The 24,430-nt window shown below is 34.1% G+C and overlaps 1 long non-coding RNA gene across 1 annotated transcript in view; it reads left to right on the top strand.

Annotated features, from left to right (window-relative positions):
* Positions 1-9,908, top strand: part of LOC127156899 (uncharacterized) — a 39,348-nt gene extending 29,440 nt beyond the window's left edge. Inside the window, exon 4 of the long non-coding RNA XR_007825797.1 lies at positions 8,905-9,908. This is a non-coding gene — a long non-coding RNA (uncharacterized LOC127156899). The remainder of the gene's footprint in view (positions 1-8,904) is intronic.
* Positions 9,909-24,430: the final 14,522 nt, after the last annotated feature.

Raw genomic sequence — 24,430 nt, 5'->3', positions numbered from 1 at the left:
AGTACCGTCCCAAAAGTAAAGTATGCCGATAGCAGCCTCATGCTGTGGGGCTGTTTTTCAGCAGCATGGACTGAGGAACTCGTCAAAGAAGAAGGAAAAGTTAATGCACCAAAATATTAAGGTAGCCTTAATAAAAACCCAGTCCAGATCATTCAGAACCTCAGACTTGACAGAAGGTTTCTACCTTCCTACAGGACAATGACCCTAAGCACACAACAAGTGTGGCTTATAGACAACTGTGAATGTGAATGTCCTTGAGTGGCCCAGCCACAGCCTGGACTTCAACCCAATCAAATATTTCTGGAGAAACCTGAAAATGTCTGCCAGCCCCCATCCAAGCTGACAGAGCTTGAGAGGTGAAGAGGTGAGGAGAAGAATGGCAGAAAATTGCCAAATGCAGATGTGCACAGCTTGTCGCATCATATCCAAAAATACTTGAGGCTGTAAAGATGCTTCAGCTGAGTACTAAGTTAAGGGAATGAATACTTATGCAATGCACTTATTTCAGTGTTTTATTTTTAATAAATTTGCAAGGTGGTCCCAAATCTGTTTTTGCTTCATCATTGTTCTCCACAACAGTTTACACTCCATACAATACAAAGTAATTTAAAACAGTTTAACATAGACTGCAAGATAACAAAACGTGAAAAAAATGAGTGAATACTTTCGCAAGCCACTGTATATACCATGAGAATCAGCTTCCAGTCTGCTTCGTGGAACGGGGTGTTTCTTTTCATACTCCACTTCAGAGGGAGTTACATCTCATTTAATTAACATTCCAGTGCATATGCACTCAGGACGCAGTCAGTGCCAACAAACAAATTAATTACGTTGAAATGATCAACTGGGCCGGGCCACCCCAAGCGTTATATGCAGTATGAAATTGCATTCTCAGTACCCTATAAATCTACGAATCAAGAGACTCGTGTACAATCCTCTAGCATATTAATACAGGCCGAACAATGACAGCGGAGTACAGATGATATCAGTTTGACTGAAGGATCGAAAAGGGAATTAAATATTTGCGTAGTGATTGATGTTGTAGTGCTTTGTTATTCCTGGGCTGTTTCTGTATTAAATAATAGGCTATATAACACTCAATTTTTCCTCACGAAAATGTAAGTGGTGCTTGTAAAACGTGCTGTTAAAATGTTAGGGGTTTGTGGTTGGTTGCTAGAACTTTGCTTGAGTGATTGGAAGCAGCTCCCATTCATGTCTAAAGCATGAAGCAAGTTTAATATGTTAATGTTTGAGGTTTGTTTGAATACTAATAGTGTTGTTAGTCTTATCAAGCACTATTTATTAGGCTTGGGTATGGAGCTCTTATTTCTGTTTATTAAAAACAAATTACTTTTATGTTTTTTTTTTGTTTGTTTGTTTTTTATTGAATCAAAAATATTCAGCGCAACAAGTCTAGTCCAACTCCAAAACAAATAACTCTTACATTTTTTTGGTCATCAAAAACAAGCAGTGTAATCTGACTCCCAAATTAATGACTCTTATGTTTTTTGTTTTTTTTTTGTGATCAAGAACAAACAGCATAACCAGTGTGATTTGACTCCCAAACTATTTTCTTTTTGACTGTTTACTCTTATATTTTGGTTCTTTTTAGCGAATCAAAAACATACAGCTCCAACAAGTCTGGTCTGACTCCCAAACGAATGACTCCTTTGAATTAGTTTTTTTTTTTTTTTTTGCCATCAAAAACAAACCGCACAAGTCTAGTCTGACTCCAAAACAAATGACTCTTTTAAATTTGTTATTTTTTTTGTCATCAAAAACAAACAGCGCAACAAGTTCATTCCAGCTCCAACTCTTTTTGAATCAGTCCTAATGAATTACTTTTTAAAATCGGTTCTCTTTTTGTCATCAAAAACAACTCTTATGTTCCCTTTTTTTTTTTTTAAGCGAATCAAAAATATGCAGCACAAGTCTATTCCGATTCCCTAAAGAATTACTTTTTTGAATCATTTATTTTTTTTGTCATCAAAAACAAACACAGCGGGAACAAGTCTAGTTATTACGAATTACTCTGTGAATTACTCTTTTGAATCAGTTCCTTTTTTGTCACCAAAAACCGTGTCACAAGTGTAAATTGACTCCCAAACGATTGACCCCTATGTTCTGGTTCTTTTTAATGAATCAAAAACATGCAGCGCAACAAGTCTAGTCTGACTCCCAAACAAATTACTATTTTGAATCAGTTCTTTTTTTTGTCACCAAAAACAAACAGCACAACACGTCCGGTCCAACTCTAAAACCGATGACTCTTTTTGAATCAGTCCTAACGAATTACTTTTTTAAATCATTTATTTTTTGTTATCAAAAACAAATAGTGTAAACAGTGTAATTTGACTCCTAAACAGACAACTGTTACGTTCTGGGTTTTTTTAGGGAATCAAAAATATGCAGCACAGGAAGTCTATTCCGATTCCTAAAAGAATTACTTTTTTGAATCAGTATTTTTTTTGTCATCAAAAACAAATAGTGTAAGCAGTGTAATTTCACTCCCAAAATGAATGATTCTTATGTTCTGGTTCTTTTTTGTGAATCTAAAATATGCAGTGCAACAAGTCTAGTCTGACTCCCAAATGAATGACTCTTTTGAATCAGTCCTTTTTTGTCATCAGAAACAAACAGTGTAAAGAATGACTTTTTTGAATCATTTATTTTTTTTGTCGTCAAAAACAAACACAGCGGGAACAAGTCTAGTTATTACAAATTACTCTGTGAATCAAAATCAAAAACTCCAAACAAATGACTCTTTTGAATCAGTGTAACCAGTGTAATTTGACTCCCAAATGAATGACTCTTATGTTCCAGTTCTTTTTAGCAAATCAAAACCATGCAGCACAAGAAGTCTAGTCTGACTCCCAAATAAATTACTCTTTTAAATCAATCCTTTTATCATCAAAAACAGACGGTGTAACCAGTGTAATTTGACTCCCAAATGAGTGACTCCAGTGTTTCAGTTCGTTTTAGTGAATCAAAAACATGCAGTGCAACAAGTCGTTTGACTCCCAAATGAATGACTCTTTTGAATCAGTTCTGTTTTGTCATAAAAAACGAACAGTGTAACTAGTGTAATTTGACTCCAAAATGAATGATTCTTATATTCCGGTTCTTTTTAGTGAATGAGAAATATGCAGTGCAACAAGTCTAGTCTGACTTCCAAATGAATGACTCTTTTAAATCAGTTCTGTTTTATCATCAAAAACAGACCGTGTAAACAGTGTAATTTGACTCCCAAATGAATGACTCTTACGTTCCGGTTCTTTTGAGCGAGTCAGAAATATGCAGTGCATATAATTCGACTCCCAAACGATTGACTCTTTTGAATAGGTCCTTGTTTTGTCATCAAAAACGAACAGTGTAACCAGTGTAATTTGACTCCAAAACGAATGATTCTTACATTCTGGTTCTTTTTAGTGAATGAGAAATATGCAGCGCAACAAGTCTAGTCTGACTCTCAAATGAATGACTCTTTTAAATCAGTTCTTTTTTGTCATCAAAAACAAACACGGCGGAACAAGTCTAGTCCGACTCCCAAACAAATCACTCTTTTGAATCTTTTTTTTTTTTTTGGCATCAAAATCAAACAGTGTAACCAGTGTAATTTGACTCCAAAATAAATTATTCTTATATTCTGGTTCTTTTTAGTGAATCAGAAATATTCAGCGCAACAAGTCTGACTCCCAAATGAATGACTCTTTTAAATCAGTTATTTTTATTTTATTTTTTTTTTGGTCATCAAAAACAAACTGTGTAACCAGTATAATTTGACTCCCAAATGAAAGATGCTTAGGCTCTAGTTCTTTTTACTGAATCAAAAATATGCAGACCAACAACTCAAGTCTGACTCTTAAATGAATGACTCTCTTGAATCAGTTCTTTTTTGTCATCAAAAACAGTGTAACTAGTGTTGTACGACTCTCAAATGAATGAATCTTATGTTCCTATTATTTTTATCAAATCAAAAACATGCAGACAATGAATGATCTTTTGAATTAAATCTTTTTTTGCCATCAAAATATAGTGCAACCAATGTAGTTCGATTCCTGAATGAATGACTCTTTGAAGTGATTCAAACATGTGCAATCTTAAAAGTGTTTAGTTAGTTTGACAACACATTATTAATTGGACATATGCAACCAGAATGATTAAAACGAATGGGAACCTGAACTGGAATTATTAAAATCTTCACTATTCCCGTCCCTGCTAAGTTACTCGAAGTGATTCAGTTTTATGACATCACGGTGGATTTCATCCCATCTCTAACCTGTGCTGTGGGAGTGATCGCTTTATTCGCAGATGATTGAACTGCTGAGAACGGCAGACTGCAGTTTCCTCTGACAGCAATGCTGTGACACTGATAAAATCCTTTTCAAATAATTGAATAGCCTAGAGCATTCTCCTGTTTCTCAGCAAATATGATTTGGATAAAGACACACCGTTAAAATAAGGAATATGATGTATGATATAGATAACTCACTCAGATCTCAGGGCTCGTATCTTGATATATACCGTTCCTGCGGTTGCAGCGCAGTTTTTCCGGCAGAGATTTGTCAGAGGTGGCAAGGAGTGTATTAATTTTTCGTGGCTTTAAACACTGTTTGCTGATGCTGAATCTCTTTGAACTGATAAATTGGACCGTGAACTCCTTTTTATGGTTACAAGATGGATTGAAAACGTCGTTCACTTCTTCTTTCTCAATTACAGATCTTTAAGGAGGTTAGATGGAGAATCTCAGCTTTACAGCCTACCTTTATTTAACATATATTGGTTTATATGCCATTCAATAGTCAAGTCAACTAAAAATTTCCATAATTCACTCTAAAAGCATTGAGCGTCAGGCCCTCACTATAGTCACTTACCATAAATGTCATTGGAAATAAGGCATGAGTGCAAGTTTGAACTTTTAACAGCTACAATGAAGCCGCACGATCAACAAACAAAGGATAGAGATGTTAAACAGCAATCGCGTTCATAAATACGAGCTGTGTTTTAATGCACAGCCTCATAATCCTGTCACAGGTAATTGAATCATCAGTGTCCCAGTGTTTAGTGGATCTGCTGTATGTAGCCTTGGGAAGCCGATTCATTTTGGTTAATGTAAATTAACCACATAAAAAATGATTCAATGATTCTTTTGGCTCTCTGCACAAAGCTTCTTAAAAATAATTAGATACTGCTGTTTGCAATAGTTTTTGACTAATTTATGTAAATTAGTTGCGGAAGCTACTTTTGGAGTACAAAGTACACTTTCATTTATTCATGTTGTTAAACTACAGTCATATTGTTCTTTATGAAAAAGGCCGGCTACACTACAAGCTATTAATTAAGCTATTTTTAAATATAAGCTGTGAAAAGTAACTACCTACATTAAAGCTGTTTCATTATGCAATATCTTCTTAAAATATATATATATTTTAATTAAAGCAGTATTTATCTGTCACTAAAATAAGGAAAATCTAATTTTGGGTGAAAGAAAATACATCTACAATGAATACAATGAAGAAAACAATGAAATGCATAATTTAGTTGAAAACAGTGATGGAAAAAGACACATTTTATGAAAAAAAGAAATTCTTTATTTGACCAGTAAATCTTTTATTTTATTTTATTTTATTTTATTTTATTTTATTTTATTTTATTTTATTTTATTTTATTATTTTTTTTAAATTTCATTTTATTTAATGTTTTTGTTTTATGTTTGAAGTTGCAGAAGCTACTTTTGGGGAAGAAACTGTAACTTGCCACAATGTCAGATTATTCATTAATATTACTAATGTTAAAGTAGTTAAAGTACAGTGAAGCTAGTCTAAAAAGTGAAGAAAATTATGGGCAACATTAAAAAAAAAAAAACATTTTGATACAAAAAAGACACAAACTTCTGTGTGAGAAAAGAAATCCATTATTTGAGTGAATCTTTTATTATTATTATTTTTTTTTTTATTTTATTTTATTTTATTTTATTTTATTTTATTGTTTAAAGTAGTTGCAGAAGCTACTTTTAGGGAAGAAACTAGCTTGTTGCATTTCAAATTATTCAATAATAATAATAATAATAATAATATTGTTGTTGTTGTTGTTGTTATTGTTATTATTATTAAAGTAGTTAAATAAGCTACTCTAAAAAGTGAAAAAAAAGAGAAAAAAAAGATAATTTAATTTAATTAATTTAATTGTTAGAAAAGAAATCCTTTTTTATTTTATTTTATTTTATTTTATTTCATTTTATTTTATTTTATTTGTAATTGCAGAAGCTACTTTGGGGAAGAAACTGTACTTTGTAGCTTATGAGAAAAGAAACCCTTTATTTGACCAGTGAATCTTTATTTTATTTTATTTTATTTTATTTTATTTTATTTTATTTTATTTTATTTTATTTTATTTTATTTTATTTTATTTTATTTTTTTATTTTTAATGTTTAAAGTAATTGCAGAAGCTGCTTTTATTTTATTGCAAATTATTCATTATTATTATTATTATTATTATTATTATTATTATTATTATTATTATTAAAGTAGTTAATTGAAAACAGTGATTTTATTTTATTTTGTTTTATTTTATTTGTAATTGCAGACGCTACTTTGGGGAAGAAACTGTAGTTTGTAGCTTATGAGAAAAGAAACCCTGTATTTGATATTTGAACAATTATTATTGTTGTTGTTGTTGTTAAAGTAGTTAAACAGTCAAGCTACTCTAAAAAAAATGTCTAGCTTCACTACAAGCTATTAATCAAATAAAAGCTAATAAAAAATATATATATTGAAGCTATTTAATGGGAAAATATCTTTATAAATGCTAATTCTATAATGAAGCACTATTTATCAGGCACAGAAACAATGAGGAACTAATTGTGGGTGACAAAATAAAATGACAATAAATGCAATAAAGCAAACTATAGACTACTTAATTTAGTCAACATTATGAGGTGTACTTCTGTACAAGAAAATAAATGATTTCTTCAGTGAATAATTTTTTAATGAACTAATTCAATGAATTGGACTGCATTTGATAATTTTTTTCTGTACAGCTTGGATACAGTATAAAAGAAAAAGTAGCTTGTTATCCAAGGCTACTGCAAAGTCACATGTATGTTATTAGAATTGCTATTTTAGTTAGTTACCCCTCAAAACTGAACACCAGCAGCGCAACAACATGCAGATAAACTAAAATTCACAATTTTTTTCTACCTACGTGGCCATAACAGTCATTACCAGAACTAAACTGCGCAAAAACTCTTGACTCTGAATTCAAAAGAACCCAAGAGAGTGATGAATAGAAACAGGGCAAAAATACAATATCTCTTCCCACAGTCACTCGCTGCCCTGGGTTCTACTAATCCAAGCAGAAATGGGCACAAATGCTCTTAAATTGACATTCCACGTGTGCCAGTAAGCCCTCCAGAAAGGCGCAGGATTTCTTAGACCTCTTCAAAGCTCTCAGTGCTGCCTATTGGTGGATATCCTGCAGTGGCAGATGTTGAAAAGCAAGATGATAGACGCGGCACCTGTGGGTTTCTTCCCACGTGGCTTGGGAACCTCAGAGAGATTATTTTTTGACTGTCGCTCTTATTACCTGTCAGCTTAATTTTTTTCATCCAGTTTCACTGGCCCAATTTTCCAATTTCACAGAAGTAAATATCAGTACACATCTAGAGAGAAAAGGTCCAAATAATTGATACAACATGAAAATCTGACTTTTTCTCTGTTTAGGTGCTATTATATTTGACACTTTGAGCGCTGTAAGACATGAAAGAGAACTTTAGTTTTGTACTCACATACTGTGTGACAGCCGCTTTCTGTGCATGTGCTTTGGATGTGTGCATTTAGAAAAACATATATCAGATGTAATATGGCTTTAAAACGGATAATTTCAGTGTGATAGACTTTTAGCATCTGAGGTATGAGCTGTAAAGGCACAGCTCTATTCTGGAAAAGGGGGCGGGGAGCGAGAGCTCATTTGCGTTTATGCACGAAAACAATGTGTTTCGGCTTCCACTCAAAATTGGCATTTTTAAAATGATATAATAAAAAATCTGTGGGGTATTTTGAACTGAAACTTTAAAGACACATTCTATGGACACCTGAGACGTATTACATTTTGTAAAAAGGGACATAATATTTACCTTTAACATAAAATTGTGTGTATTTGGCAGTTTAAGCACAATAAGACATGAAAGAGAACTTAGTACTTACATGCCGTGTGACAGCTGCTTTCTGTGTGTGTTCTTCGGACGTGTGCTCTCAGAAATGGCTTTAAAATGCTTGATTTTAGAGAGACCGACATGATCATTAAAACCAAACATATGTTTTTGGCAGAGTATTTGAGGTACGATCTGTAAAGGGATAGCTCTATTCTTGAAAAGGGGACGGGGAGCAGCTCATTTGAATTTACAGGAGAAGTCCATTTCCAGAACAACAGTTTACAAATAATTTACTCACCCCCTTGTCATCCACAATGTTCATGTCTTTCTTTCTTCAGTCATAAAGAAATTGTTTTTTGAGGAAGCAAAATAGGCATTTTCAAAAAGGTATAATAAATGATCTGTGAGGTATTTTGAGCTGAAACTTCACAGACAAATTCTGAGGACACCTGAGACTTCTATTGCATGTTGTAAAAATGGACATAATTGGTCTCCTTTAAGGGTTATCGTAACAATGGGCTTGATGGCCTTTGTTAAACTCGCCATTTGGCGCACCAAACGGGAGAAATAAATAGGGATTGTATTGCATCTGGGAATTTCGACGCCCTACTCTTTCAGGTCCTGTCTTTCCAGCAATATCAGGCCACTAGGGAAGGCTATTGAAAAATACAGAAATAAGAGAACATCTGATATATAAGATTAAGGGCTCAAAGTAATCCTTTTTTTCTCTCTCTCTCTCCTTTTCCCCCAGCAAACTCTCACTTTTGAGGTATCAGGTTTTCATCTGAGGTCTGCTCATATATGCAGTCGGCGATGACATCATGACACCGGTCCTTAGACGAGATGGAGATCTTATTTGTCCTCATAAAACTAACTTTCAAAGCCTTATCTGGGTTTCCAACTAGAAAATTATGACCAAGACGTGATGGTCACGACTGGAAAATTGAGTGCGTCTGTGGGAAAAAGGGTTGCCAGATGAATTACGTGTCCAGCGGTCATGAGCTCCTGGTTGGAAAAGAAAAGCAAAGACAACCCTGAGAGCGATGTAGAGTACCTATTTTCATGCATAATTGATGCCTTATCAGTGTCTCCGTCCCCAATGTACCACCCTTTCTGATAAGCCTGACAGCTTAGATGTGCCCATAGCCACACACCAGCTGCTCGGCCAGGCCTGAGATGGATCAGATGTTCGACATTGCACTCCGATTACCACACCGGTACTGTCCGCGCATGTGTATGTGTGTGCGGCTGTGAATTGCATTTGTCTGGACAAGTTCAGATGCAGTGAAGCAGAGTTAGATGAGGTCTGCTGACTTGATTCACTTTGATAGGCAAAGCTAGCTTTTGCAGCGTAAAAGACACAAAGTCATTTCACAGTTGTTTGACGAAACATCAGCTGTAGAAAAATGAAGCAGTAATGAGGAATGTTCAGACGTAAAGTTGATATGCCTGCGCCTTTGTCTGCTTTGAATTAGGGGAAGGAAATAACAGCATGCCAGGTATCTACGGTTTAGGTATCTAGTTAATTGCCGTGTGTGATCATTTGAAGTCTCTCTTTTGGCCGTGCCTGACTTACTATCAGAAATAACACAAATTTTAATTGCCCTCGCTGTGTCGGTTAAAATTGTGTCAATGTCAGAAACTTAAATCAAGCAGTTAGAACATAAAAATTGAGCATTTTGTGAACATTTTATTGATAATTAATATGGCTTATTGTTAGTAAGAAATGTATTTTTGTTGATGATTTATTATCTTTATTGGTGATTGTTTTTTAAATTTTATTATTCATATAACAATTCATATAACTGCTTTTTATTTAAATATTTAAATATTTAAATGCATTATTATTATTATTATTATTATTATTATTATTATTATTATTATTATAGCTAAACCTTTGTTGGTGATTATTATAGTTAAAAAAGTTATTATTAGTGGACAATTCATTTAATTGTTTATATTATTCTGCATAATTAAATGCATTATTGTTATTGTTGTTGTTGTTGTTATTATTATTATTATTATTATTATTATTATTATTATTATTAATATTAATAATAATAATAATAATAATAATATCATTATAGCTAAACCATTATTGGTGATTATGATTTTGTAAAAGTTATTATTAGTAGACAATTCATTTACTTGTTTATATTATAATGCATTATTATTATTATTATTATTATTATTATAGCTAAACTTTTATTGGTGATTATTAGGATTTAAGTTATTGTAAGTAGATGATTAATTGAATTGCATTTATTTACATATTTAAATGCATTATTATTATTATTATTATTATTATTATTATCATCATTATCATTATAGCTAAACCTTTATTGGTGATCATTATGGTTTTCTAAAAGTTATTGTTATTAGACAATTCATATAATTGCATGTATTTACGTATTTAAATACATTATTATTATTATCATCATCATTATTATTATTATTATTATTATTGTTACTATTATTTTTTATTATTATAGCTAAACTTTTATTGGTGATTATTATGTTTTAAGTTATTATAAGTAGACAATTCATTTAATTTCATTTATTTACATATTTAAATGCATTATTATTATTATTATTATTATTATTATTATTGTTGTTGTTGTTGTTGTTGTTGTTGTTGCTATTTCTAAACATTTTATGTATTACTCACAACAAACAATTTATATAAAAATGTAAAAAAAATTCAGTAACTTTTTTGATGTTTTTTTTTTTTTTTTTTTTTTTTTTTTTTATTATTATTAGTAGACATTTCATATAATTGCATATATATTTATTTATTTATTTAATGAAAACTTTAGCTATTTTCCAAACCATATGTGGACATGAATTTATTTCCAAGATTGTGTTTTTAGCAGAGGAATTTAACTTTTCTATATGATAAGGTGTTTTTTGCTTGAAAAGTAATAAAAAAATTGACAGATGTTCTTTTTAACACTGCAGTGAAACTGATTAGCACAGCCTAGTGAATCCCTTGAGATTCTCCCCTTAAAGTATTTAATAGTTTTCGCTAAAGTCTGCCGGTGGCTGGCCTTGACTTTTAAATGTTTGTTTTTAGTGGATTAAACTCCATTACCTTGGACTTCCCATTATGTAATCAAAGGCAAATATGTCAAAAGCTGTTAACTCAGACTTAAAACATGGGCTAAATGTTGGCTACACTGTCTGACGGGAAAATGAAAGAAAACAATTACAATGAAAATCTGAGGTCGGTAAAAAGGTCAGGCAGAGTGACAGCTACACTCTCTTCCACAGTCTGTGCACCCCAGGGGGTGGAAAAAAAGGAATAACACTCTAGAAATGTGGAAATTTTTACTTTTTTGTGAACAAGCAAAAAAAAGTCAGATAAAACCACTGCACCACAATCACTACTAGAGTATTGAATTCCTTTTGAACAAAAATTGTTTTTCTAATGAAAGGCTGCCAATGAACTAGCCATAAGTGAGATCTTATTTCTTTTTATAGAAATTCAAGCAAGTTCCTCTCAAGAAAGCTCTTTGAATCCAGTGATGTAGACTCAAGAGATGCCCTCACTTTGATTTCTAGAGACACAGTGTGAGTGTGGAAGAGGTTTGTTTTCTGCGAACACAGCGTGGGTGTCCTATCTGCATGCAAGCAAGCTCAGTAATCTGTGAGTATATTGTGTTAATAAGCCTATACCTTTCACGAAACATCAATTTTCCATGTTGGCCATATCATATTATATAAAATTGCTGTATGTAAATGCAAGTGATGTTTAAAAGCATATTAGTGGTGAACTGTTATCATAATATTCTAAGGGTTTGCAAACCTAGGCTGTAATAATAGTAATAATAGTTTTTTTTTTTTTTTTTTTTTTGGCATACCTATTGTTGAGCACAAGATAACGACCAGCAGGAGGACTTTTGTGTTATCTACCGGTAGTTTAATTACATAGGTATATGTCTTCCTTTTGCTCATATGTTAAGTGGTATCATGGTGCAAAAATGTCCTGTGGCGCTGCCACACAGTGCCGTTATTAGTACATCCTTTATTGTACACATTTTATTGATCTCTGTGCGTTTAGAGCATTTAGCACACTAGAGGAAAAGAATGGTGCACTTTTGTAGAGCATTGACGTGTAAGTGTTCTTCACCTGTGCCTGGTAACTCATCTCATTGACAAGCACAACAGAACTGCAGGTAGAACAATCTCAAGTGCTAGAAAGATCTTGTGAGGTACAGGATGACACACACTCACTGCAGAGTTAGTTGAGTACAAAAGGAAAGAAAAATACAAGGAAGAAAGTTTTAAAAAAGAAAGAACTCAATAAGAAAGGAAAAACGAAGGAAGGAAAGAAATCAAAGGAAGGAGGAAAGGAAGAAAGGATGAAAAATTACGGAAGGAAGAAAGCTAAGGAAGGAAGGAAGGAAACAAACTAAGGAAGAAAGAAAACAAAGGAAGGAAACAAATGAAGGAAGGAAGGAAGATAAACTAAAGAAGGAAGGAAGGAAACAAATGAAGGAAAGAAGGAAACAAACTAAGGAAAGAAGAAAACAAACTAAGGAAGGAAACAAACGAAGGAAGGAAGGAAGGAAGGAAGGAAGATAAACTAAAGAAGGAAGGAAGGAAACAAACTAAGGAAGGAAACAAACGAAGGAAGGAAGGAAGGAAACAAAGGAAGGAAGAAAAATGAAGGAAGGAAGGAAGGAAGGAAGGAAGGAAGAAAACAAACTAAGGAAGAAAGAAAACAAACAAAGGAAGCAAACAAATGAAGGAAGGAAGGAAGATAAACTAAAGAAGGAAGGAAACAAATGAAGGAAAGAAGGAAACAAATGAATGAAGGAAGGAAGATAAACTAAAGGAGGAAGGAAGGAAGAAAACAAGCGAAGGAAGGAAACAAATGAAGGAAGGAACTAAGGAAGAAAGAAAACACGAAAACTAATGAAGGAAGTAAGGAAACTAACGAAGAAAGGAAGAAATAGGAAGAAAACTAAGGAAGGAAACAAACTAAGGAAGGAAAGGAAGGAGGAAAACATACTAAGGAAGGAAGGAAGGAAACAAACGAAGGAAAGAAGGAAACAAATTAAGGAAAGAAGAAAACAAACTAAGGAAGGAAACAAACGAAGGAAGGAAGGAAGATAAACTAAAGAAGGAAGGAAGGAAACAAACTAAGGAAGGAAGAAAACGAAGGAAGGAAGGAAGGAAGGAAGGAAGAAAAACTACAGAAGGAAGGAAGGAAACAAATGAAGGAAGGAAGATAAATTAAGGAAGGAAGGAAACTAAGCAAGAAAGAAAAAAAAGGAAGGAAGGAAACATACTAAGAAAGGAAAGAAGGAAGGAAGAAAACTAACGAAGGAACAAAACTAACAAAGGAAGGAGGAAGGAAAACATACTAAGAAAGGAAGGAAGGAAACAAACTAAGGAAAAAAGAAAACAAACTAAGGAAGGAAGAAAACAAACTAAGAAAGGAAACAAATGGCGGAAGGAAGGAAGATAAACTAAAGAAGGAAGGAAGAAAACAAACTAAGGAAGGAAGAAAAACTAAGGAAGGAAGGAAGATAACAAACTAAGGAAGGAAACTAAGGAAGAAAGAAAACAAACTAAGGAAGGAAGAAAAGAAAGGAAACAAACGAAGGAAGGAAGGAAACAAACAAAGGAAGGAAAGAAGGGAGGAAGGAAACAAACTAAGGAAGGAAGAAAACAAACAAAGGAAGGATAAAAACTAAGGATGGAAGGAAGAAAACGAAGGAAGGGCAAAACTAAGGAAGAAGAATGAACAAAGGTGAAAAGAAAGGAAGACTGGAAAAGAAATAAGAAAGAATGAACACAAAGGAAAATAGAAGAAAAAAGCAGAATAAAGAATCAAACAAATGAAGGAATAACCCAGAAGGAAGAAAGGAAGGACACAAGCAGGAAGAAGGAAGAAAAACAAGGAGAAAAGAATAAAGAAAGAAGGAAGTAAAGAAGAGAGCATGAACAAAGGAGGAAATGAAGATTGGAAAGAAAGAAAGAACACAAGAAGTAAAATGAGATAAAATCAGAGGAAGGAAAGATGAAATGAATAAAAGAATAACCCAGAAGGAAGAAAGGACACAAGCAGGAGGGAAGAAAAACTTAGAGGAGAAAAGAATAAAGAGGGAAGGAGGTCAAGAATGAACAAGGGGGAAATGAAGGAAGACTGGAAAGGAAAGAAGGCACAAAAAGAAGGGAAGGAAAACCAGGAAGAAACAAAGGAAAGAAGAAAACACAAGAAAGAAAGGCAGGACGGACGGATAAATGACAGAACAATACGAGGAAAGAATTAAGAAAGCACACAAACAAAGAAAAAACACCTCAAGGAAAGGGAAATGAAAAAAGGAATCAAGACAGACCACAGGAAGGAAAGGAGGAACAAAGGATGGATGAATGAACAAGGGAAGGAAAAAAGAACACAGGAAAATAGGATGAAAGAATTAATGAAGGAGAGAAGGAAGGAGTTAGTTTAAAGCACACAAAGGAAAGAAGAATATGATTAAATGAACAAAGAAATGGCCAAGTTTAGAAATTGCTTGTCGGTTATCTTCAACGAATGAAAAAATGAACAAATGAATGAAATAACCTGATCTGAATTCGCAGCAAGAAAATTAACACAAGATCAACATCACAGTTTTACTCCATTATTCAAAGTCACTTTTCATACATGAGCTGTGAAAACTCAGGCCATATGTTGCAATGAATAATCTTCTCTATCTCTGAGACCCTGCTCTTGAAGAACAGTGAGGTTTACATTCATTTCATGTCCTTGGCTGAAAACTTCAGTAAAAATCTCATAAAAAATTTCTCATGTGCGAGCGTGGCGAGGCGAGTTGAGGATTTGTTGAAGAAAGATGATCAGAGGTTTTCTTTTAATCCAAGTCCCAACAAAAGAGCTCCTGAGGTTCTATTTTCAGCATATGCATTTTAGAATTAATGATACAAATATTGCATTTCCCACCAAATATTGCAAGTACTTCTAGTGCCTGATATGAAATGGACTTTGGGGCAGCATAAAGTTAAATTAACATTAGGAAAGTTCATGGGAACGGGAGTCTTGGGAGAGCTGTGTGGAAGTCTTGCTGAGAGTCTTAATTAAAGATCGGTGTACTCAGGTGTGAGGCATCAACAGCTCAAGGAGAGTAAACAGCAAGCTAATATAGGCACGGATTAAAAAGATCTGTTTCTTTATGGGAAAATGTCAGATATTTGCTATTTTGGACTGCAAATTGCTTTCACTTTGTAGTTTTGTTTCTGCTGGAAGGCGTATCGCATCGCTGGAGGCTAGCCAAACATACGAGGAATGAGTCCTCCACACCTGTTCGCTCCGGCTGAAACATACAAACAGAATTAGAACGATATGAATCCACGTTGTACCCAGTGCAAATGTTTCGAACGGAAGATCAATAAAGATTAACAACGCAGAGAGGTTGAAACAGCAAGCGTGCTCTCGGGGATAAAAAACAGCCGTGTTTTCTTCGCCGAAGGACACGAGTTTAACAAGCTGGCGCCGTGGTTCCATTGGCTTGTCAATACTCTGGCTATCGAGGCCGCCTAGCCTGACCTCTTATGAGCTTTCCTTACATCATCTCGCTCTCGCCGGGTTCAGCGTCTATTCCGGCAATGAAACCGGACAGAGCGACAGCTCGAGATTTCTGAGAGCTCCTCGAAAAATAACTACCGAGGAACCTCTCCAACCATCTCAGCTAATAGGCCTGGAGGAGAACAGAGGGCTCTGCTCTCTGATGAGGTCATACCGGAGTGAAGCCGACACGCACTTGTGACATATCAAGAGACATCCAGATCAAAAGCAGGGATCTGAGATGAGAGGTCCGCTCAGAAGCCACCAGTCTCCAATCTTCAGGGTTGTTTCAGACAAGCTGCTAGAGCAACTATAGCATATGGATGTTGTGGGTGTAAACTTACAAGGGACCTCAAGAATAGCCATTTTCCATTCTTTTTGTTTTTGTGGGTGAGAGGATATTGTCTCACGGACGTGCTGTGTGTGGACAAGCGAGCGAGCTCACCCGGCCTTGTGGATGAGAAATGAAAAGTAAACAGATTTCGGGAGTGGGAGTTTATCATTGTATGCACATTTTAATCACATTTCAAATCTGCTATCGACCATGTTTTCCTGCTACATTATGTGGCTGAGCTTTGAGTTTCCTCACTCTATCTATATTTCATCAGATCCCCCCCTCCTGCCCTTCTGGGCCGTAAAGTGGAGTTTATATATTACCCATGATGCACCTCACTAGAATCCTGTTATTAGATTTATGCTGTTTGAAGTGGCCTCTGGGAATGTAAATTAATAGAGTGAAGGGTGGTTGCGCGTCTTATACTTTTTCTTCAAGACCTCCTTGATGTTCAGAGATTCCTGCGATACCATCCTGTTCCTCCATAAAACGTATTGCTGCTAAACACAATCCATAATTATCTAATATCTCGTTAAACTCTAGGGACTAAGGTGGAGGTGAGGAAAATCGCTTTGTTTTTGAGTACTGAGTTAACATCATGGCATGACTGTACTTTATGAATAGTATAAATACTGTAGTTCTGGGTGCTGTAAAGGCATAGCCCTCTTTTGGAAAAGGGAACGGGGAGCAGCAGCTTATTTGCATTTAAAGAAACATGTACGAAAACGTAGTTTCTGGTTTCACTCAAAATAGGCTTTTTCAAAATGATATAATAAATGATCAGTAGCATATTTTGAGCTGAAACTTCACAGACACATTCTGAGGACACCCGAGATGTATATTACAAATTGTAGAAAGGGGGATAATAGGTCTCCTTTAAATTCAGCTTATGTTCATTAAAACTAAAGCAGCAAACAGGATGCAGAATTGAAATTTGAAATTGAATGTAATAAAGTATAAGTTTTTGGAAAAATGTTTAGAATGACAGAATGATAGATTTACTAAATAGAAGATTTCTGGGGGGCTTGGCTGTCTGTTTGGCTTAAAGGAGAAGTTCACTTCCAGAACAAAAACAGATAATTTACATCGTCTTTCTTTCTTCAGTCGATAAGAAATTATGTTTCTTGAGGAAAACATTTCAGGAATGTTCTCCATATAGTGGACTTCAGTGGTGCCCCAAAGTTTGAACTTCCAAAATGCAGTTTAAACGCAGCTTCAAATGGCTCTAAACGATCCCAGCCAAGGAAGAAGGGTCTTATCTAGCGAAGCGATTGGCCATTTTCGAAACAAATTGACAATTTATATACTTTTTAACCTTAAATGCTCGTCTTGTCTCTACGATGTGCATGCGTAGTCTGTGTAATCCGGGTCAATACAGTTACGGTAGGTCGAAAAACTCTTTCATTTCGTTTTCTTCTTCAACGTCAAAATTCGTCCTGTGGATGTTCACTTTGTAAACACTGGGTCGGTTACTTCAGCAGCGATGTAGGACAATTTTGAAGTTTGGGTAGATGGGAGTTTTTCAACATACCCTGTATTGACCATATTGAACCAGAAAAAAAGTTCATGCAGACGAGCATTTAAGGTTAACAAGTGTAAAATTGTTAATTTGTTTCGAAAAATGGCTGATCGTTTTGCTAGATAAGACACTTCCTCCTTGGCTGGGATTGTTTAGAGCCATTTGAAGCTGCATTTAAACTACGTTTTGGAAGTTCAAACTTGGGGCACCATTGAAGTCCATTATACGGAGATAATTCCTGATTTTTTTTTTTTTTTCCTCAAGAAACATAATTTCTTATTGACTGAAGAAAACGACACAGACATCTTGGATCACAAGAGGGTGAGTAAATTGTCTGTAAATTTTTGTTCTGGAAGTGAACAACAAAGTGTAGTAAACAAAGTGAGTAAAATATGTAAAACCTTTATTTTATTTTATATTTTACAAATATTTTTTGCAGTTCTTTTTGGTTACTCTAGCTTTTAGCTCATTGTGACTGCAGAATGTTCTACAAAGAAAATAGAGGATCTTGCATACTTTTTAGTTCACAAATAACAAAAGGAGTAAAAACTCCATACTTAAAGAGATAGGAAAATGAACAATATTATAGACTTACTGAAAAAATCCTCTTGGTGAGTGTTTTTAACTTAAAAATATCTAAAAAGCCTTACAACATAAAATTAATTGAGAAGTCAAATGGTGTATGATATTTTCATGTTTTCTAAGATTTTATCTTGAATGTGTCTTACTGCATTTTTTCCCAGTTTTTATTACATTTGTTTCTAATAATTCTACTAAATTCTAATAATTTGTTTCTAATAATTTCTAAAATCCCCAATAGTTCACCCAAAAATGACCATTCTGTCATTATTTACTCTCCCTAATTACATCTCTGTACCAGTCAAAAGTTTTTGAACAGTAAGATTTTTAATGTTTTTTAAAGAGCTTTTCTAGTCACCAAGCTTACATTTATTTGATCTATTTGATTTAAAATACAGAACAAGCAGTAATATTGTGAAATCTTTCTTAAATATTTAAAATAACTGCTTTCTATTTGAATATATTTTAAAATGTAATTTATTCCTGTGATCAAAGCTACATTTTTAGCATCATTACTGCAGTCTTTAGTGTCACATAATCTTTCGAAATAATTCTAATATGCTGATTTGCTGTTCAAGAAACATTTTTTATTATTAGCAATATTTAAAACAGTTGAGTACATTTTTTTTCAGGATTCTTTGATGAGGTCCACAGATCAGCATTTATCTAAAATAAAAAGCTTTTGTAACATTATACACTTGGAGCTCCAACAGCTTGGAGTCTGTATTTATTTATTTACATTTATTATTAAAGAAACCTGATTTTTTATTTTTTTTACTTAGCTATTTTAAACAAAGTAATATTAATAATGAATGTTTTTGAGCAGCAAATTAAAATATTAGAATGATCTCTGAAGAATCATGTGACTGGTGTAATGATGCTAAAAATTCAGCTTTGAAATCACAGGAATAAATTACATTTTAAAATATATTCAAATAGAAAATAGTTATTTTACAAATATATTTCAAAATTTGACCCTTTTTGCTGAACTTTGGATCAAATAAGTGCAGGCTTGGTGAGCGTGTTTTTAAAAAAAAAAAACAAAAAAAAAAAACATTAAAAATCTTTAAATTAAAAAGAAACATTAAAAAACGTTTTTTTTTTTTTTGTTTTTTTTTTGCTCTGTAGAAGAAAGTAAGTTATACAGATTTGGAGTGATATGAGAAAATAAATGTTGGATTAATTATCCCATTGAAAAAATTAAAAAATAATTTTACTTAAAATCATGTAAAGAAATACTCATTTTCATTTGTGGTGTAGGAACTGTAAAAATGTAAGCATTCACTAACTCAGTAGCTGCATTTCCATTACAGAATGTATAAAAAAAACTATTATGAAATTATGGTGTTTTAATTAACTTGTGTTATGCTACTAAAACGTAATTTTGTCCTCTCACAACAAGCAATGGTGACCTATGTTGCTATCAACATAGTATATGTTGTTCATGTATATCGCAGCTGCCGCACTAGCCGTAAGTTTTAATCAAAGGAGACACAGATGTGTAAATTTAGCAAAGCAGCGCGGAGCCAGGTGACCTGTAAATGCGAAAAAAAAAAGTTTTTCATTGCAGTTTGGCGAAATTGCCTGAAAAACCATCTCATGCAAGCGTAAAAATGTTTTCGCAATATATGGAAGTTTTTGCAAAATTGACGCATTTCCATCGGGCGTGTTTTAAATTCAAAATTTCAGTTTGCGCAGTTTGAAGGGTAATGGAAACGCAACTAATGTGGCATTACATACGTTTGCATTAAGTGTCCCATCTTCCTGGAAATCCATAGTGCAGGTTTGACTGCACCATCACTAACAGTGAAAAGTGCTTTGTTTTCCCGTTGATACCGTGTGCCATGGGCCCTCGGGGGACGTGCTGAAAAGGTACTGCTTTATAGTAGATGAGAAATGGCAACCTCCCTAAGCGTATGCCGGGGGGCCATAACCAGATGCATTATGGTGCCACTGTATTATTTTCCTGATATAAAAGCGAGGAGGGCCTATATTGATCATGGCACTCAGACGAGCCCGCTGTCTCCCTCTGGGGATTTCTAGCGTCTCTTTTTCTCGTCGCTTCTGATAAGGGGAAGATGCTCTCACTTGTGAAACACAAGAAAGCCTAGCAACACAACAGCACTGAGTAAGTGGTCACAGTTATACGCCCCATTTAGGTGTTGGACGCAATCCTGCTGTGAAGTAACAATAAATGGAAAAGACCACGGGCCGTCTGGAGATGAAACCAGAGACTGCGTTATTGGTGAGAGCACTGTTTGATCAATACACTGCGATAATGCCATTGCGTCCCTCATTAATGACCACTTGAATGAGTCAAACATTATTATGAGGTTCTGTTATATCTTTAATTAATATTCACTTGTTGTATGGGAAGCCAATCAATACAGCAGTAGGTCATAGCACTTGTAAGCTTGAAATGTACACCAAACAAGACCTGATTGCATAGCATGCAATTATTGACCTAATCTTTTTTGCAATTCAGAAATAAGTCCAAGTATATCGATATGCTTGTAGTTTTTGTTGACAACCTACCCATGTTTCATTCTCAGGCAATTGGGATCTTATAGATTTCATGTGGTTAAGCATGCTGTTCATATCACAAAAGGATAATGCTAGATTTAGCAACACAAGGGCCTAAATCAATCCAAAATTGCAGTGCAACTTTAGCACCACAGTAGCCTCTATTCAATTAAAGTCCATTTTCCATGCTAGATTAATGCCTAGAAAATGAGCTAAAGTCACACAGAATCAAAATGTGTCAATACTATTGTCTTTTTGCACACTTGGAACTTATAGCTTGACTGAATCAGGGCCGTCGTTCTTTCCCGTAACACTTTTTATGTTCCCAAAGGACATCGCAGACATGCCCAAGAGGAATATCCAGCAACTCTGACACGTTTCTAGCAGCCCGGTCTCATTGTGGCGGCAGATGTGTGATCCTCATGATGTGCCTGATCTCCGGCAGCACCTGGTACTCCCATGGATAAATGTGGTGCATTAAAAGGTGCATTAAAGGAGTGGAGAAAATAGCTCACTTTCTGAAATGTTAATGGGACTTAGGTTATGCGTTTTTAATAAATCATAAAGCAGCCGCGGTTTCGGCAAGAAAGCGAGTGGTAGGAATTGCCCTGACCACCTTGATATATAATTTAATTCTTGAAAAATAGCCTCTTTACTTACTGAAACAGCTGTCAGTGTACTGTTAATTGAATGCTTTGATGCTGGCATTTCATAAATGAGGAGGGATGGAAAGGAGGAAAAACATTTACAGACTTTTATTTCATCTAGGCCGTGAGAAATGTGTGTCGCGAACGGCCTGTTTTTATCAGGGAAACCTCCAAATTCAGGTCTTTCGGAACTCTAGGAATGCGTATGAAAGGAGGTGTTCAGAAATATTCATTTTGTTCTTAACCTGTATGGCAGTTTTTTTCTGTGCAACACCGTGGAACTCTTTCCCATGCAATTACAATGAGGACTAATAATATGTCATTAACTAGTTAATGATAGTTCATGAAAGAAATAGCAATCTCAGATTCATGAATGAATCATTCTTTCGAGTCAAATCTCTGAATGATTTATTTACAGTTTTCACTGGAGGGCAAGATTATTTGGCCGGTTCACATTAAAAGGATAATTCACCCAAAAATGAAAATCACCCCATGATTTACTCACCCTTAAGCCATCCTAGGTGTATATGACTTTCTTCTTTCAGACGAATACAATTGGAGTTATTAAATGAAATTATTAAAAATGTCTCTAATTTTGTAAAAAAAAAAAAAAACCCTGTAATTTCTAGCTTTCGCTAACTGTCGTACGCATGTTCATGAGAGAGTGGTGTTCCAGTAGACAAACGTGGAAGTTATGACTGTGGACAAAAACATGGTCACAAAACAAGGATTTGTAAAGAAAAATGTCTGAGGATTTCGATATAAGCCATGAGGAGACTGTTTTTTCTTTGCTGTAAACGAAACTTGGTTCTTGGTATGTAGCTCACGCTACACCTATGTCCTACGTAATCCACTGGAATGCCACTCTTGTGAACGACAGCTAGCGGAAATCAGAGATTATAGTTTATATAGATTTGAATATGGATTTTTTCATATACAAATGCATCGATTTACTACAGAAAGCCTTTATTAACCCCCCAGAGCCATGTGGAGCACTTTTTATGATGGATGGATGCACTTTATTGGAAGGCCCAGGACTTTTTTTAATATAACTCTGATTGTATTCATCTGTAAGAAGAAAGTCATATAAACCTAGGATGGCTTGAAGGTTAGTAAATCATGGGGTAATATTCATTTTTGGCTGAACTATTCCTTTAAGTTATTGTATTACTTCAGGAAATCACTTTTTGAAATTTGAACATTTCAGTTCCTAATTCATATACTTTTGCATTCACATAGATGGCAAGATACAAAGATTTACAATTACGAGAGGAAGACTTTATGACAGCGTTTCAGTGCCACATTAAAAAAAAAAAAAAAAATCTAAGATTATGAGATTAAAGTAATAATATTTCAAGAATAAAGTCTAAATATTTTGAAATATCACGAGAATGAATATTTATTCTTGAATAAATTTTTGTAGAAATATTACGAGTATAAAGTCAAAATATTTCAAGAATAAAGTTGAAATATTATGAGAATAATATTGATATATTTTAGATATTATGAGAGTAAATATTTATAGAAATATTACGAGTCGAAAATATTATGAGAATAAAGTTGAAATATTTCGAGAATAACGTTGAATTATTATAAGACTAAAGTTGAAATGCTAGGAGAATAAAGTCAAAATATTACAAGAATAAAGTCAGAACTTTTCGAAATATTACAAGAATAAATATTTATTCTCAAATGAATATTTATAGAAATATTACGAGTCAAAATATTATGAGAATAAAGTCAAAATACAACAAGAATAAAGTCAAAATATTATGAGAATAAAGTCAAAATATTTTTAAATATTATGAGAATAAAAATAAATATTTATTAAAAAAACTAAATATTTAGAGAAAAGTCAAAATATTTTGAGAATTAAGTCAAAATGTTTTAAGAATAAAGTTGAGAATATATTGAAATTACGAAAATAAAGTCAATGTTTAGAGAATAAAGTCGAAATTCTGAAAATAAATTCAAAATATTTGAGAATAAAGCAGAGCATGAAAAACATATTGTAAGACATATTTGTTTGTATTTCACTATAAAACTGACCATTTGCAAGCGCAATAGACTATATATACTCTCAAAATATTATAACTTCAATCTCGCAATTGCTACAAATTAATTCTCGTAATTTTGACTTTATTCTCAACATATTTTGACTCTTCTTGAAACATTTTGACTATATTCTCAAAACATTTTGACTCTCATAATTTCAACTTCATTCTTGAAATAATACGACTTTGATCATGTAATCTTAGATTTATTGTATTTTTCTATGTGGCACTAAAACACCCTTGTAGTGTGACCTAATAGTGACAGAATTTTTTTTTTCTTTTTGGGTGAACTGTCCCTTTAAGAAACTAATAAGATTTGGTTTTCCACCTGTTGACTTAATATAAGGTAAACATGTCTGGATATCAACAAGGAGTGATGCAAATTGCCCTTCCCTGACAGATTCCCTGACCGATATTATAAACAAAACCTATAATGTGCTGTGGTAATAGACATAATAATGCAGTAATCACTGGGGGAATATTGCGTTAAATTAAACCATCATTGATGCTTTACACACGCATCCCCAGTCGCTTGCACGCAACACCTCAGTCTCCATTGTGCAGTGAGCACCCCGGGAGGAAGCCGCCTTTCACCCTGCTTTCCAACCTTCAAAGGCTTGTCAACTCACCCTGTCTGCATAATTCATTACCAGTCTGACTTGCGTGGTGTTTGTAATGTCTGATCTGTAAATTGCACTGACGCAGGTCTGGTCTAATTCACAGTTGCCTGCCGTTGCACTGGGAGTTCCATGGTGAGATGAATTAACCAAAGTCTTGTTGGGAATCACAAGGAGTGGCTGTGAGTGAAAAGTAAATTAAAAAACTAGTAAGCGAAACAACAACAAACCGAAGATAAACGGCATGCAAAATTAACTTTTCTGATTAACGTCACTCTATAAAGGCCTTTAAGATGTTAAAGGTGAAGTTGTTTACCACTAGTTCCACCGAACAGAATTACAATGTCTTTGTTTAAACAGCCTGACTATGCTAAGAAGCTTGTAAAAGTTCTCTTTCCCACCATAGACGGCTTTCAAGGGGTGAAAGTGAAGAA

This window comes from Labeo rohita, chromosome 25 (genome assembly GCF_022985175.1).
Source record: "Labeo rohita strain BAU-BD-2019 chromosome 25, IGBB_LRoh.1.0, whole genome shotgun sequence".
Lineage (NCBI taxonomy): Eukaryota > Metazoa > Chordata > Actinopteri > Cypriniformes > Cyprinidae > Labeo > Labeo rohita.
The sequence above is the reverse complement of the archived record's forward strand: the minus strand, read 5'-3'. Positions and strand labels throughout refer to the sequence as shown.